The following is a 15,189-nucleotide window of genomic DNA, read 5'->3' as shown; positions in this document are numbered from 1 at the left end:
TGGGAATGCAGCCCAAAGCGGGTGGTAAACTCCATCTAAGGCTAAATACTGGTGAGAGAAACCATCCTGAACAGAACTTGTATCTTGCTAGATTGTTTTAGACTTCTAGATGGTTTTTTTTTTCACTTTTATTTCTAACTTGATTCCTTTGACTTGGCATCACTTAACCTATGTCCAGTTAATAAATTTGTTTTATTTTTACTGTAAGCCAACTCAGTGCTCTGTTTGCAGTGAAGGGTGTATTTATCCCAATTAAGTTAATAAGCTGGGATGTGCTTTTGTCTTTAGAAGAAAAAACGGACCTTATCATTTCTCTGAACTGTCCAGCAGATGACTGGACCATGCAGGGGACACTGTTTTGGGAAAATTCAGAACTGTGAATGTGTTGGGGTCCATTTGCTAGTTATAACCATGGCTTCTGGAAGCTGCTGTGATGCTGTAGACAGGCTCCTGGGGTCAAAGTTGCTGAATCAGAGCTGTCCATCACACAGACACTTCAAGCATGCAGGTCCTATACCATAGGCTGCCTGTAAGCATCCCAGGCTGGGAGCTACAGCAATAAATCATTGTGGGAAACCCAGGGTTGCAGAGCAAGTACTGACAAACATTGAATCTTAGAATCATAGAATATCAGGGTTGGAAGGGACCTCAGGAGGTCATCTAATCCAACCCCCTGCTCAAAGCAGGACCAATCCCCAACTAAATCATCCCAGCCAGGGCTTTGTCAAGCCTGAACTTAAAAATCTCTAAGGAAGAAGATTCCACCACCTCCCTAGGTAACTCATCCTAGTGCTTCGCCACCCTCCTAGTGAACAAGTTTTTCCTAATATCCAACCTAACCCTCCCACACTGCAACTTGAGACCATTACTCCTTGTTCTGTCATCTGGTACCACTGAGAACAGTCTAGATCCATCCTCTTTGGAACCCCCTTTCAGGTAGTTGAAAGTAGCTATCAAAACCCCTCTCATTCTTCTCTTCTGCAGACTAAATAAGCCCAGTTCCCTCAGCCTCTCCTCCTAAATCATGTGCTCCAGCCCCTAATAATTTGTGTTGCCCTCTGCTGGACTCTTTCCAATTTTTCCACATCCTTCTTGTAGTGTGAGGCCCAAAACTGGACACAGTACTCCAGATGAGGCCTCACCAAAGCTGAATAGAGGGGAATGATCATGTCCCTCGATCTGCTGGCAATGATTCTACTTATATAGCCCAAAATGCCATTAGCCTTCTCGGCAACAAGGGCACACTGACTCATACCCAGCTTCTCGTCCACTGTAACCCCTGGGTCCTTTTCTGCAGAACTGCGGTGTAGCCATTCTGTCCCTAGTCTGTAGCAGTGCATGGGATTCTTCCGTCCTAAGTGCAGGACTCTGCACTTGTCCTTGTTGAACCTTATCAGATTTTTTTTGGCCCAATCCTCTAATTTGTCTAGGTCCCTCTGTATCCTATCCCTACCCTCCAGCATATCTACCACTCCTCCCAGTTTAGTGTTATCTGCAAACTTGATGAGGGTGCAATCCAAGCCATCCTCCAGATCATTAATGAAGATATAGAACAGAACTGGCCCCAGGACCGACCCTTGGGGCACTCCACTTGATACCAGCTGCCAACTAGACATGGAGCCATTGATCACTACCCGTTGAGCCCGACGATGTAGCCAGCTTTCTATCCACCATATCAAAAGCTTTGCTAAAGTCAAGGAATAACATATCCACTGCTTTCCCCTCATCCACAGAGCCAGTTATCTTATCATAGAAGGCAATTATGTTATTCAGGCAGACTTGCCCTTGGTGAATCCATGCTGACTGTTCCAGATCACTTGCCTCTCCTCTAAGTGCTTCAGAATTGATTCCTTGAGGACCTGCTCCATGATTTTTCCAGAAACTGAGGTGAGGCTGATTGGCCTGTGGTTCCCCAGATCCTCCTTTTTTAAAAGATGGGCACTACATTATCCCTTTTTCTAGTTTTCCCCCGATCATATCTTTTCTGATATGTTGACATGCAAAGACCGAGACTGTAAAATGATTATTAACTGCCTGAGGTAGCAGCCTTCCAGCTTTCATGCAATCAGTGGAAGATGCTCTGAAGTCACAGGCTGAATGTAGGACCCCTAATAAGTAACTGGGACAAACATAGGTTAATTAGGGATAAACACTTGACAGACAATATACAAAAAGAGCTACAAATACTCTACTTCACTGCTCAGAGAATAAACCTTGGCTCTTCAATCTCTAGATAGAGAGAAAATTTTTTGATAGGTTGGAATGGACAATGCTGAGTACACTGGGAATAGGCCAACAATTTATGAAATGGGTGAAAGCTCTTTTACTGCTATCCACAGACTGCAGTGTGAACGATTGACTAGGTCTAAAACATTTGCACTCTTGTACCTCTTGAAATATTAATCTGTCATATAGAATGATCCTCAGAGAAAAGATGGCAACATTCTTGGATAGGACTGCCGTAAACCCACCTGCAAGAATTAGACAGAGGGATTAATGTTAAACATAGAATGGAACACTTACATTGTGCTAATTGATAAGTCAGTAACTGTATGGTTAGAATTGAAATGTATGTTAGTTGAGGCTGGCCAACATCTTTCAAGTGACAAATTTTTAATCAAGAAATGACCTTTTTGAAAGTTGTGGTTTGTTTGTTTGTTTTTGCAAAAAGTTGTTGACCTTGTCAAATTTTTCATGAAAAATATCATCCTTTTGGATATTTTAAAAATGTTTTTAAAAATATCACAAAAATATCTAAATGGTGATTGGCAGCTCTTGTTTACTAACCCCTCACACCCACGCCAATTTTTCTACTTTGTTTTTTAAAAAATTGCAAAAAATCTTAATCCAGTGATTCTGCAATAAATATTTTGAAACAAAAATGTTTGAAGCTTTACAGGCAAGCAATTTGGGATTTTTTTTTGTTTATTTTTGACCAGTTCTAACTCTTCTAAAATCAGCTACATCTAAACAATCACATAGAAGTAAGGAGAGCAGCACTCCTCAAAAGGTAGCAAAGAGTTCTGTGGCACCTTATAGACTAACAGATGTTTTGGAGCATGAGCTTTCGTGGGTGAATACCCACTTCGTCGGATGCATGTGAGGTGTTTTAAAACGTAATGAAAAACAAAAACAAACAAACAAAATACGTGAGATAACCACCAGAAACAAGCAATCATTAATGATCTGGAGGATGGTGTGTATTGCACCCTCAGGAAGTTTGCAGATGACACTAAACTGGGAGGAGTGGTAGATACACTGGAGGGTAGGGATAGGATCCAGAGGGACCTAGACAAATTAGAGGATTAGGCCAAAAGAAATCTGATGAGGTTCAACAAGGACAAGTGCAGACTCCTGCACTTAGGACGGAAGAATCCCATGCACTGCTGCAGACTAAGGACAGAGTGGCTATACAGCAGTTCTGCAGAAAAGGACCTAAGGGTTACAGTGGACAAGAAGCTGAGTATGAGTCAACAGTGTACCCTTGTTGCCAAGAAGGCTAATGGCATTTTGGGCTGTATAAGTAGGATCATTGCCAGCAGATCAAGGGACATGATCATTCCCCTCTATTCGGTATTGGTGAGGCCTCATCTGGAGTACTGTGTCCAGTTTTGAGCCTCACACTACAAGAAGGATGTGGAAAAATTGGAAAGAGTCCAGCAGAGGGCAACACAAATTATTAGGGGCTGGAGCACATGATTTAGGAGGAGAGGCTGAGGGAACTGGGCTTATTTAGTCTGCAGAAGAGAAGAATGAGAGGGGTTTTGATAGCTACTTTCAACTACCTGAAAGGGGGTTCCAAAGAGGATGGATCTAGACTGTTCTCAGTGGTACCAGATGACAGAACAAGGAGTAATGGTCTCAAGTTGCAGTGTGGGAGGGTTAGGTTGGATATTAGGAAAAACTTGTTCACTAGGAGGGTGGCGAAGCACTAGGATGAGTTACCTAGCGAGGTGGTGGAATCTTCTTCCTTAGAGGTTTTTAAGTTCAGGCTTGACAAAGCCCTGGCTGGGATGATTTAGTTGGGGATTGGTCCTGCTTTGAGCAGGGGGTTGGATTAGATGATCTCCTGAGGTCCCTTCCAACCCTGATATTTTATGATTCTAAAGTGGGAGATGATGAAAATCATAACCTCATCTCATTGCAACAATCGTGTGGCTATTGAACTACTCAGCATAAATAATATGAAGATAAGAACCAAATATACATTGAAATACTACTTAGTTAAAGATGACTCAATCAGTTCTTCAATAACCTCTCGAAGAATTCCTGGGAACAGTTTGGCTCTGCTGGCTTATCCTCCGTAGCCATGTGACCTGCTTCTATCCTCAGTTATATTTATCATGACAGAAATATATAAAATGGCATATGAGTGTGTAATACTGGGATAATGGCATCCTTCAAGTACAATGCTACTGTACTGTAATATGTGCTATAAACTGGGAGAAGCAGGAAATTAGCCTTCCTCATTCTGCTACATATTACAGTGACAGTGATGAACAGTATTTACTTTGAGAGGTAAAACTGATGTATAGACACTTAATCGGTGGATGGTCATTCACAGAACACTTTTTCTTTTAAACTTTCTGCCTTAATCATTTTGACCTTGCATTCCAATGTACTACTTTGCTCTAGAATATACGTGTACTGCATAACACAGGAAAAGATTATTGTGCATCTATATGGATATATAGGGACAGCCATAGTTTGGCCCTGTACTAGAGTAAGAAGACACAGAGAGCCTCTCCTCTCCTGAATGCTAGTTACAGTCTGGCTGAGGAAGTTAGGTTGGAAGTTCCAAGTACTTTCTGCAATGCAGATTTCTTCAGCGAAATTGTCAGGGTAGGGAGTGGTCGTTTCCTTAGTCCAAACCCCCAGTAGCAGCCTCACAACATTGCAGAGAGCAATGCTGTCTACATCTTAAAACAGTAGGAAGAACCATCATGCTTCCTCTGGTGCAAAAGAGATGTGATATCATACACATGCCTTATGCTACTTTCCACGGGGCTAAGACAATCCTTTGCACTGATCCTGAGCTATAATGATAATCTTTAATTTGTCTTGGTAAAACATCAGAAAAAGAAAATGGCAACTTTGTAAAGCTGCTTCATTTACATGAGAAGAGTGAAAAATATTAGCAGGCATTTATTATTTTTTTCCCACCAGGTGAATAGCACATTTTAATGACTGCATTAAAATGGCATTTTAATGTCTGAAAGGATAATAGAAACCAAAACTGTTTGGCTTTCTGATTTCTTATCTGAATTAGTTTCTTTGACCATTGGGTTATTATAGTGATTTGTTGTTCTTGCATTTGTATTGTGTTCAGGTGCCAGCAATGCTGAGAAAATGCATCCTGTATACTTATAATGAGCAGGCTCAAATTGCCCTGTAATGTGACACTTGTTATTTTTCCCTTTTGCCAGTTGAAAGTGTGAAATTTTACACATCTAAGGGAGGCTGAAAGGAACTTTGGTATCACACTAACTAAACAGGACTAAGTTTTAACACCCATTACATCAATCATTATTACTGCAGCAGGGCAAACACATAGAATCCTTTTTATTTTTGATTATTTCAGTAGTGCCTCAACCAAGAATGGGGTCCCATTGTGCTACCCTAAAGAGCTCAGAGTCTAGTGGAGAAAAGCATTTCAGGAACCAATGCCTTTAACTTCCAGCCAATCAAATTAAAATTAGAGGTAAGGAACACATTTAAGTGTCAAATGTATAACTGCAAAATGGGGAATAACTGGCTAGGTGGTAGTACTGCTGAAAAGGATCTGAGTTTATTGTCGATCACAAATTGAATATGAGTCGTCAATGTGATGCAGTTGCAAAAAAGGCTAATATCATTCTGGTGTGTCCTAACAGGATTGTTGTAATTGTCCCTCTCTCCTCAGCACTGGTGAGGCCTCAGCTGTAGTACTGTGCCCAAAATCTCGATGTGCCACACTTCAGGAAAGGCATGGATGAAGCGGAGAGAGTCCAGAGGAGAGTGACAAAAATGAAAAATGCTTTAGAAAACCTGTCCTATGAGGAAAGTTTACAAAATCTGAGTATGTTTTTAGTTTTGAGGAAAGAAGACTCAGGGGGAACCTGATGACAGTCTTCAAATATATTAAGGGTTGTTATAAAAAGGACTGTGATCAACTGTCTACTGAAGGCAGGACAAGAAGTAATGGGTTTAATTTGCAGCAATGGAGATTTAGGTTAGATATTAGGTAAAACTTTTGAACTATATGGGTACTTAAGCTCTGGAATAGGCTTCCCAGGGAGGCTGAGGAATGCCCATCATTAGAGATTTTTAAGAACAGGTTGGACAAACACCTGTCAGATATGTTCTATGTTCTATGTTTATTTGGTCCTGCCTTAGCACAGGGGGGCTGGACTTGGGGACTTCTCAAGGTCCCTTCCAGCCCTACATTTCTATGACACTACTGAAGGAAGTGGTGGACTCTCTGTCTCTTGATCTCAAGACAGGATGCCTTTCTGGAAGATACGCTTTAGTCAAACACAAGTTATTGGGCTCAGTGCAAGGGTCACTGGGTGAGATTCTGTGGTCTGGTATTTCATACAACACATCAGAATAAATGAATCAGAGATTTTTAAAGCCAGATGACACCATTGTGATCTAGTCTCATCTCTTGCATAACACAGCCCATAGGATTTCTGTTACTTTGGGTTTGAGCTAATGCATATCTTTTTAGAGAAAATCCAATTTTGATTTTAAAATTGCCGATGTGGAGAATTCACCATGTTAATTGTTTCAGTGGTTAATTATCCTCAGTGTTAAAAAATTGTGCTTTATTTCAAATCTGAATGTATCCACCTTCAGCTTCTAGCCTCTGGATCTTGCTATATCTTTGTCTAGTGTAGTCAAGAATCCTCTATTATCAAATTTCTATTCCTTGGGTAGGAACTTATATACTGTGATCAAGTCACCCCTTCATCTTCTGTTTGATCAGCTAAATAGATATACCCAAGGAACTCAATCACTATAAGGGATGTTTTCCAATCCTTTAATCATTCTCGTGTCTCTTCTGTGAACTCTTTAAAAGCAGCAAAGAATCCTGTGGCACCTTATAGACTAACAGACGTTTTGCAGCATGAGCTTTCGTGGGTGAATACCCACTTCTTCAGATGCAACTCTTTCTAATTCATCAATATCTTTCTTAAACTGGACTCAGTATTTCAGCTATGCTTGCACCAGTACCAAATGTAGAGAGAGGAAATATAGAATATCAGGATTAGAAGGGACCTCAGGTGGTCATCTAGTCCAACCCCCTGCTCAAAGCAGGCCCAATCCCCAGACACATTTTTGCCCCAGATCCCTAAATAGCCCCCTCAAGAATTGAACTCTCAACCCTGGCTTTAGCAGGCCAATGCTCAAACCTCTGAGCTATCCCTCCCCCAATATAACCTTTCTTCTCCTCTCTACTCCCCCAGTTTATACATCTGTGGCTCACATTAGCCCCTTTGGCCAGTGTTGCACTGGGAGCTCATGTTCAGTTGATTAGACATCATGAACCCCAAGTCATTTTAAGAGTCACTGCTTTCCAGGATTTAGTCCCCCATCCTGTAAATATGGCCGAAATTCTTTGTTCTTAAATGTATGACTCCACATCTGACCATATTAAAATGCCTGTTTACTTGTCCTGTGCCCACCAAACAAACCAGATCCCTTTGTACCAGCGACCGATCTTCTTGATTATTTACCACTCCCAAATCTTTGGGTTATCTTCAAACTTTCAGTGGTTGATTTATTTTTTTTCCAGGTCACTGATGGAAATGTTCATGAGCACAGAGCCAAGAACCAATTCCTCTGGGACCCCACTAGAAACACACCCGCTCTATGATGATTCCCCTTTTATGTTTTCAGACTGGTCAGCTATTTAATGTGTGCCATCTTGATTTCATATCATTCTACTTTCTTAATCAAAATGGCATATGAGACCAAGTCAAATTCCTTCCAGAAGTCAAAGGTAATAATGATGAAATATACTTAATCAACGAAAGTTGTAATCTCATCAAAAATATATCAAGTTAATTTGACAGGATCTATTCTCCATAAAACCATCTCAGTTGGCAATAATTATTTTAGTCTCTGTTAATTCTTTATTAATCAAGTCCCATATCCGTCATTTCAATATTTTGCCCAAGATTGATATCAGGCTGACAGGCCTATATTACCTGACTCATCTGGTTTACCATTTTGAAGTATTGGCACAAGGTTAGCTTTCTTTCAGTGCTCTAGAACTACCACATTGTTCTAGGACCTATTGAAAATCAACATTCATGTTTCAGAGAGCTCTTTTAAAGCTCTCTTATGCAAGCTGCCCATACCTGCTGAATGTAAAATGTCTGACTTTAGTAGCTGCTGTTTAACTTCCTTCTTAATGCTGGAATGGAAAGTGTTTTATTATATATGAATACATCATCTGACTTTTCCCCAAATACAGAACAGAAAGATTTATTGAACATTTCTGCATTTTATTATTGACAACTTTATCATTTCCAGCCACTAATGGACCAATACCATAGATAGGATTCCTTTTGTTCCTAATATGCTTAAAATATTGTCTTTAGTTCTGCTGGCCATTGATTTCTCCTTCTGTCCTTTTTGCTGCCTTTATCAATTTTCATAATTTCCAGCTTCTAATTTATATTCATTGCTGTCAAATTATCAACTACAGTCATTGTCACTGGCCCAGTGCATATTTCATCATTTATACACAGTGGAATAGTTTCAACCTGAGAAATTGAGAGTGATCCACAGCAGTCTATAGTCCAGTGGTTAGGACACTCACCTGAGGTGTGGGGAAACCTAAGGTCAAATCCCTGCACCCTATCATGCAGAGAAGGATCTGAACCTGGATTTCACTCATCTTGGGAGAGCACTCTGAACAATGGGCAAAAGGTGATAAGGGAGGCCATCCCCTAGCTGTGCTGTGTGGGTTTAGACAGGCTCTGAGAACACCTACCAGGTCAGGCTCCACAGGCAAGATAGCCGTGGAAAGCCGATTGTGAGGATCCCATTGGGGTTAGGAGCCCTGTTGCTTTCACTGAGGTGGCTGTGTGCATGATCATAGGCAGAAACTTGGTGCCCTATGGAATTTTGATAGTTGAAATTCAGGAATCTGTGGATTTTAGGGACCTCCAGGGTTAGGCAGCAGCTGAGCAGGAGTTTTGAGGATCTCAGTCATGCCTGAATATGGCACTTAACTAGAGTAAGTCATTTAGGCATGTAACACAGTGAGTCTGTAGCAGAGGGAATTGAACATGGGTTCCCGAGTCCCACAAGGCTATCCTTCCTCTTGGAGTCCTGAGTCCAGTCACTGGCAAATACAGAAGGGAGGAAATGTTTTTGCAAATATGATGCTTTGAAATGTACTCATTTGAAATTTCAGATTTTAATCTGTAGTATGTATTTTAAAAGTGCTTCAATTCACTTTTAAGAAAGAACATATCATGTTTGCATATATAAATGTGATCTATGTATTTGTATGGCTTTCATCCTTGCAGTAGATGAACACATGATCTCTACAACATTCTGGGGGTGCACAGAGGACTAAGCCTTAATTGCACCATAGGTGGTAATTTAAATATAGTTTTTAACATCCTTCTGATTCTTCCATTTATTTAATTAGGAAGTGTTAACAGGCTTGCAAATCCTTGCCAGATAAAGAACCAAAACAAAACAATTATAACTGGTACAAGTTGGCAGCTCATCATTTGAAAGTGACAGAGGAGGAGAGAGACCTGGGTGTGCAGGTCGATCACAGGATGACAATGATGAGCCACCAATGTGATGAGGCTGCAAAAAAGGCAAATGCCACCCTAAAATGTACTGTGGGGTATTTTCAGTAAAGATAGAGAAGTATTAATGTCCTTGTACAAGGCACTGATAAGACCACATTTGGAATACAGTGTATAATTCTCATCAAGATAGATGACTGGAACACATGTAGAGAAGAGTTACTAGGATGATCAGGAGAATGGAGGACCTATCTTGTGAAAGGAGATGGGAAGAACTTGGCTTGTTTAGCCTAGCAAAAAGAATGTTGAGAGCGGATATGACTGCTCTCTATAAATACATCAGGATAAACACCTGGGAATGTGAAGAACTATTTAAGCTGAAGGACAATGTTGGCACAGGAACAAATGGGTATAAACAGGATTGCTTGTGATGATAGCGGGGTTCACTTTTGGTTTATGTTTTATGTTTCTAAAAGCTCATGGTGCAGGGCGTCAGTCGACAGTCTACAGGATTCCCTCCACTTCCAATGTATTCTGGGTTTTCTTGGTCTCCTTCCTCTGAAGCATCAGGGATGGCCATGGCTGAAGTGGGACACTGAACAGGGTGCGTCAGGGCTCTGATGTGGTGCTGAGCATTTTCTCTCTCTCTCTCTCTCTCTCTCTCTCAGGTGCTTGGCTGGCTGGCTCTAGCTCACATGCTCAGGGTTTAAGTGATGGGCATATTTGGGGTTGGGAAGGAATTTTCCTTCAGGTCAAATTGGCAGTGACCTGCGTGGGGTGCGAATCACTTGCCAGGATTATCTAGGTATACCTCACTTCCTCATTTACTTGCCATTGCAGGTGCCTCGGGCATTGGTGCATCTTAGTCCCTCCTATTATCTGCCTCTGGCGCACAATAGTCTAGTATCCTGTGAGTTGCAAGACTATGATCTAATTTGGTTTGTTGGGTTTTAGTGTGCAGGTGCTGGGTGGGGTTGTTGACCTGTGATATACAGGAGCCAGACTAGATGATCTTGTGCTGACTTCTGGCCTTAAGCTCTAGGATTCTATTATAACAGTGGGCTTTTGTTTAAAGAGACATACAGGAATATAATAATCAGATCTCTCCATTTAACTAGGGGTTTCATTATGACATTACAACATCTATGATGTCATCCTGCACAACTTCACCCGGGTTGGCAGGAGCACTTACCTGTACCAGGAGATTTAATGGATTCTGGAGGACTCCTTCTCAGTGCCGTGAGTACATGAAGCACTTCAGGTTCCTGTACTAAAGAGTGAAGGATTCCAACAATTGCTCCTGGAGGAGACATAGCACATGCCCATGAAGCAGGGCCGGCTCCAGACCCCAGTGCGCCAAGCGCGCGCTTGGGGCAGCGTCCCGCGGGAGGGCGGCAGGCGGCTCCGGCGGACCTCCCGCAGGCAAGCCTGCGGAAGGTCCGCTGGTCCCGCAGCGCCGGTGGACCTCTCGCAGCCGTGCCTGCGGAGGGGCCGCTGGTCCCGCAGCTCCGGTGGAGCATCCGCAGGCACGCCTGCGAGAGGTCCACCAGCACCGCGGGACAGGCGACCGGCAGAGCGCCCCCCGCGGCGTGCCGCCCTGCTTGGGGCGGCGGAAATCCTAGAGCCGCCCCTGCCATGAAGCATCCTGTTTGTTCACTTATTCCTGTTCCAAACCATTTCAGTTCTGTGTTCAATGTATGCATGTCAATAAAAATTACTGTTCACTTCATTTGTACGTGCATCTTGTTTTCCAAGTATGATCAACGAGATACTTCCAACAGGTTTGGGATGGGGTAGCACAGTTCACAGCAAATGGCTGTGGTTTCTTAAACTTCTGATGCCATGGCAATGCAAACAATTTCATCCTTCCAAAAACCCTTTTCTGCACACCCGGCCATGACATTGACAATGTTTAAAAAAAAAAATCTTGACATTGAAGTAAGCTGTGAAATAACTCCCAAAGCACCAGAATGAAAAACAAAAGACAAGTTAACTGAAATGTCTTTATGGCTCTGTTAACAATTAAGTGATAATACAGCAAGGGAAACAAAACTAACTTCACATTGAAACTATGTAGCGAGGCAAGGTGGGTGAGGTAATATATTTTATTGGACCAACTACACTGCATACATTGAAGATATGTCACACTGACCTGTGTGTTTATAAGCCCTTCTCCCCCATCTCCTTCAAAGAGTTACCACTGGAAACCATGGGACTAATGCCATGGGAGTAATCACACATAGCACCTGATAAGTTCTGTGACCAATGGTGTCAGAAAACGTTATGAAGAAGTAATGTGGGACATCCATCCTGAAGTCTTACCGAACTTTTTTTTAAAAATTACTTTAACAATGCTTAAGTGTTCCCCGTAAAGCAGATTGAAACAGAGCAGTTAAAAAAAATAACAAAAACATTGTTCAATGATGCTCTTAAAGTGCATTAAAACTCTCCTCAGCACAAAACCATGGCCAAAGGTGTTAACCTTGAGGGTGTAACCCTATCTATAGATTATATATTGATTATAATGATTACTTAAGAATCCCCAGTTGTCCCTTTGAGGGTTGACGAATTCTTTCTGATGATCAGGCCCAGTATTATTCAAATTATTATATAGTTGGGAACCCCAATGTGCACAGGTGCAACACTCACACTATAGGAACCCCTCTATATTTACAAGTAGGTTATTAATACATTTAGCAGTCACAAACACCCCAAATTCAGTAAGGTAGACACAGAAATCATAGAATGTATCTCTGCACATCTGTATACTCACTCCATCCCTTGAAGAACAACTTGAAATGTTAGCCATCATCTGCCTCATCACCATCACCTTCCCCCTCATCATCAGTTGCCATCATTCTGGCATCTCCCAAGGACTACATCTCCTTCTTCCATTGCCCCTAGCTTGGGATGCAACTTTTATAATATGATACGCTGACACCACTATGTTTGATGCATATTCAGTAGGGGTATTTTTTCCCTTTTCCTTATTTGGCCCTTCTCTAATTTTCAGCTGTCGGTTAGTACATTGACATGGGTTGCAACGGAATGTAACCTACTGGAGGGTCTTGCAACAGAAGTATGTGGCAATGCTCTATTCAGCTTTTTCAGCAGCACCATAGCATCACAATAGGTCCATTGCCATGGTCACAGGTCACCTACTGGCTTCCCACTGTTCCATGGTGTGTGACGACAAGCATCACAAATGTCCCTGGCCTGCTGGGAAGCAGGAGATATGTGCACATAGGTGGGATCTGGATGTACAGGCTTTGGAAAACAGATCTATACTGTGTCCACTCGCTGTTGAAGTATTCCCCTTTAGCTTCATATATATTGTTCAAGGCAGAGCACACTGCGATAATCTGAACCTTGTTGGCCACATTGGCACCAGATAGATCCAGAGACATCGCCAATGGGCTTTCAGCTGCCCAAAGGTGCACTCAGCCTCCAGATGAATTCCCCCTTTCTTGGGTTGGCAATGTCATTATATGGCTTCATGGGCAATGGTGGGAAGGGTCACCCGAAATAAATGTTGGCACAGAAACACTGTACATAACTCAGTCATTTCAGAGGAATAAAACTTTCTCTCCCCCCCTCCCCCAGCACACTGGTGTCATGGACCTTTCCCATGTGACCAGTGTTCATGAACCAATCCCTCTGTTTCATTAAACCTTGGCAAACCAGTGAATAGTAACATTTTCCATTCAAAAATCCACTGGCCCCTTTGGGTGGACAAAGTATAGGGATATGTGTTCTGATGATAATCCCTGCACAGTTCAGAAACCCCATTCTCTGAAATCCCACAATAATTTCAGGGATTTGGGTTATGGCAACCATTCTTGGGTAGATCACAGTATTGGTAGCCTGGAAAACCTGTACAACCACTGCCCCGATAGATGGCTTTCCAACCTCAAGGTGGTTTGCAACTGACCAGTTGCTGTCGGGTATTGCCAGCCTCCAAGGGCGATAGCCACCTGCTTGTTCAGTGTGAGGGTTCCGAAATCAAGCGGTCTGGAGCTGAAGGGTTGGTGGAAGCTCCTCACATAACTCAATGAACATCTGCTTCCTCATTCAGAAGTTCTGAAGCCACTGGTTGTCATCCCAGATTTCTAAGATGATGTGGGTCTGGCTTTCCGGGACCAGAACTGGTGGACCACCCATTAACATACCATTGCAATCCCGGCATTCAGCACACCTGTTACAGAGGATTCCAGTGGATTTTCATTTTTCCTTCTGGCTCAGCAGTTTTCACTGTCTCAGTTTTTTTCTGGACCAATTCCATCGGGTATCTGAACATTTTGTCCAGTGAGCAGTAGCAGAACCACATCATAATACACTTGCTCCATGTCTCCAGAACAGTTTGGCAAAAGTTAGAGATGCCTGTGCATGTCCAGAGTGGCATATGGCTGTGGGATACATGTCCTAGCAATATAAGGACAAGTACTCAGGGAAGCACACAATTGTAGACATAGCCTAAGTATCTATTTATCCTCTGCATTTTAATTTTTCCATAATTACAACCTCCCATATTTTTGAATCATTCCTGTTCTGTTGGACTATTTTTGTTTTTCCAATAAGAGGTTATCAATAGCCAAGCAGCTATTAGTAGCTGAGAAATTAATTCTGTACTTGTGTGAACATTTCCCCAGAGGAAAGCCCCCAGAGGATTACCAAATGATAAAATCTCCCTCTTCACCACAATTCTGCCACATTTATCTCCACCCACCCAGGGCCGGCTCCAGAGCCCAGCGAGGCAAGCACCCGCCTGGGGCAGCCCTTTCCCGGGGGGGCGGCAGGCTGGGCCGGCGGACCTGCCGCAGTCATGCCTGTGGGAGGTCCACCGGAGCCCCAGGAGCAGCGGACCTGCCGCAGGCATGACTGCGGAGGGGATGCTCGGCCAGCGGCTCCAGTGGACCTCCCGCAGGCATGACTGCGGACGGTTCGCTGGTCCGGCGGCTCGGCTGGACTTCCCGCAGGCATGACTGCAGACGGTTCGCTGGTCCCGCGGCTCGGCTGGACCTCCCGCAGGCATGCCTGCGGCAGCTCAACCGGAGCCGCCGGACCAGCAAACCGCCCGCAGCTGCGGGAGGTCCAGCCGAGCGACCAGCGGACCCTCCGTAGTCATGCCCGCGGGAGGTCCGCTGCTCCCGCGGCTCCGGGGCGCCTCCCGCGCATGACTGCTTGGGGCGGCCAAATTTCTAGAGCCGCCCCTGCACCCACCCAACCACCTAACCACTCACCCATCCATCCTGACTTATGTGAGGCACCACTGAAACAGTATCTTAAATAAATGTTCTTTTCTTGTGTTATAGACTGAGGTTGCTAATCCTCTTCCAGATCAAACCCCATTCCTCTAGGGTAATTTGCCTATCGATGTCCTTCACCCAGTGTGTTTTAGGTGGACACTTTTTTGTTAGGAAAGTTGTCTGAA

The 15,189-nt window shown here is 43.2% G+C and overlaps 1 long non-coding RNA gene across 1 annotated transcript; it reads right to left on the bottom strand.

Moving 5' to 3' along the window:
• Window positions 1-2,378: 2,378 nt before the first annotated feature.
• LOC123360095 lies at window positions 2,379-12,807 on the bottom strand. Its single transcript, XR_006575965.1, has 3 exons — window positions 12,532-12,807; window positions 10,951-11,058; window positions 2,379-2,471 (listed from the first exon to the last, which is right to left on the bottom strand). It is a non-coding gene; the product is annotated as an uncharacterized LOC123360095 (long non-coding RNA).
• Window positions 12,808-15,189: the final 2,382 nt, after the last annotated feature.

The sequence above is a fragment of the Mauremys mutica genome, chromosome 1 (genome assembly GCF_020497125.1).
Source record: "Mauremys mutica isolate MM-2020 ecotype Southern chromosome 1, ASM2049712v1, whole genome shotgun sequence".
NCBI classification, from domain to species: domain Eukaryota; kingdom Metazoa; phylum Chordata; order Testudines; family Geoemydidae; genus Mauremys; species Mauremys mutica.
Note: the sequence above shows the minus strand (reverse complement) of the source record. Positions and strands in the feature narration are given on the sequence as shown.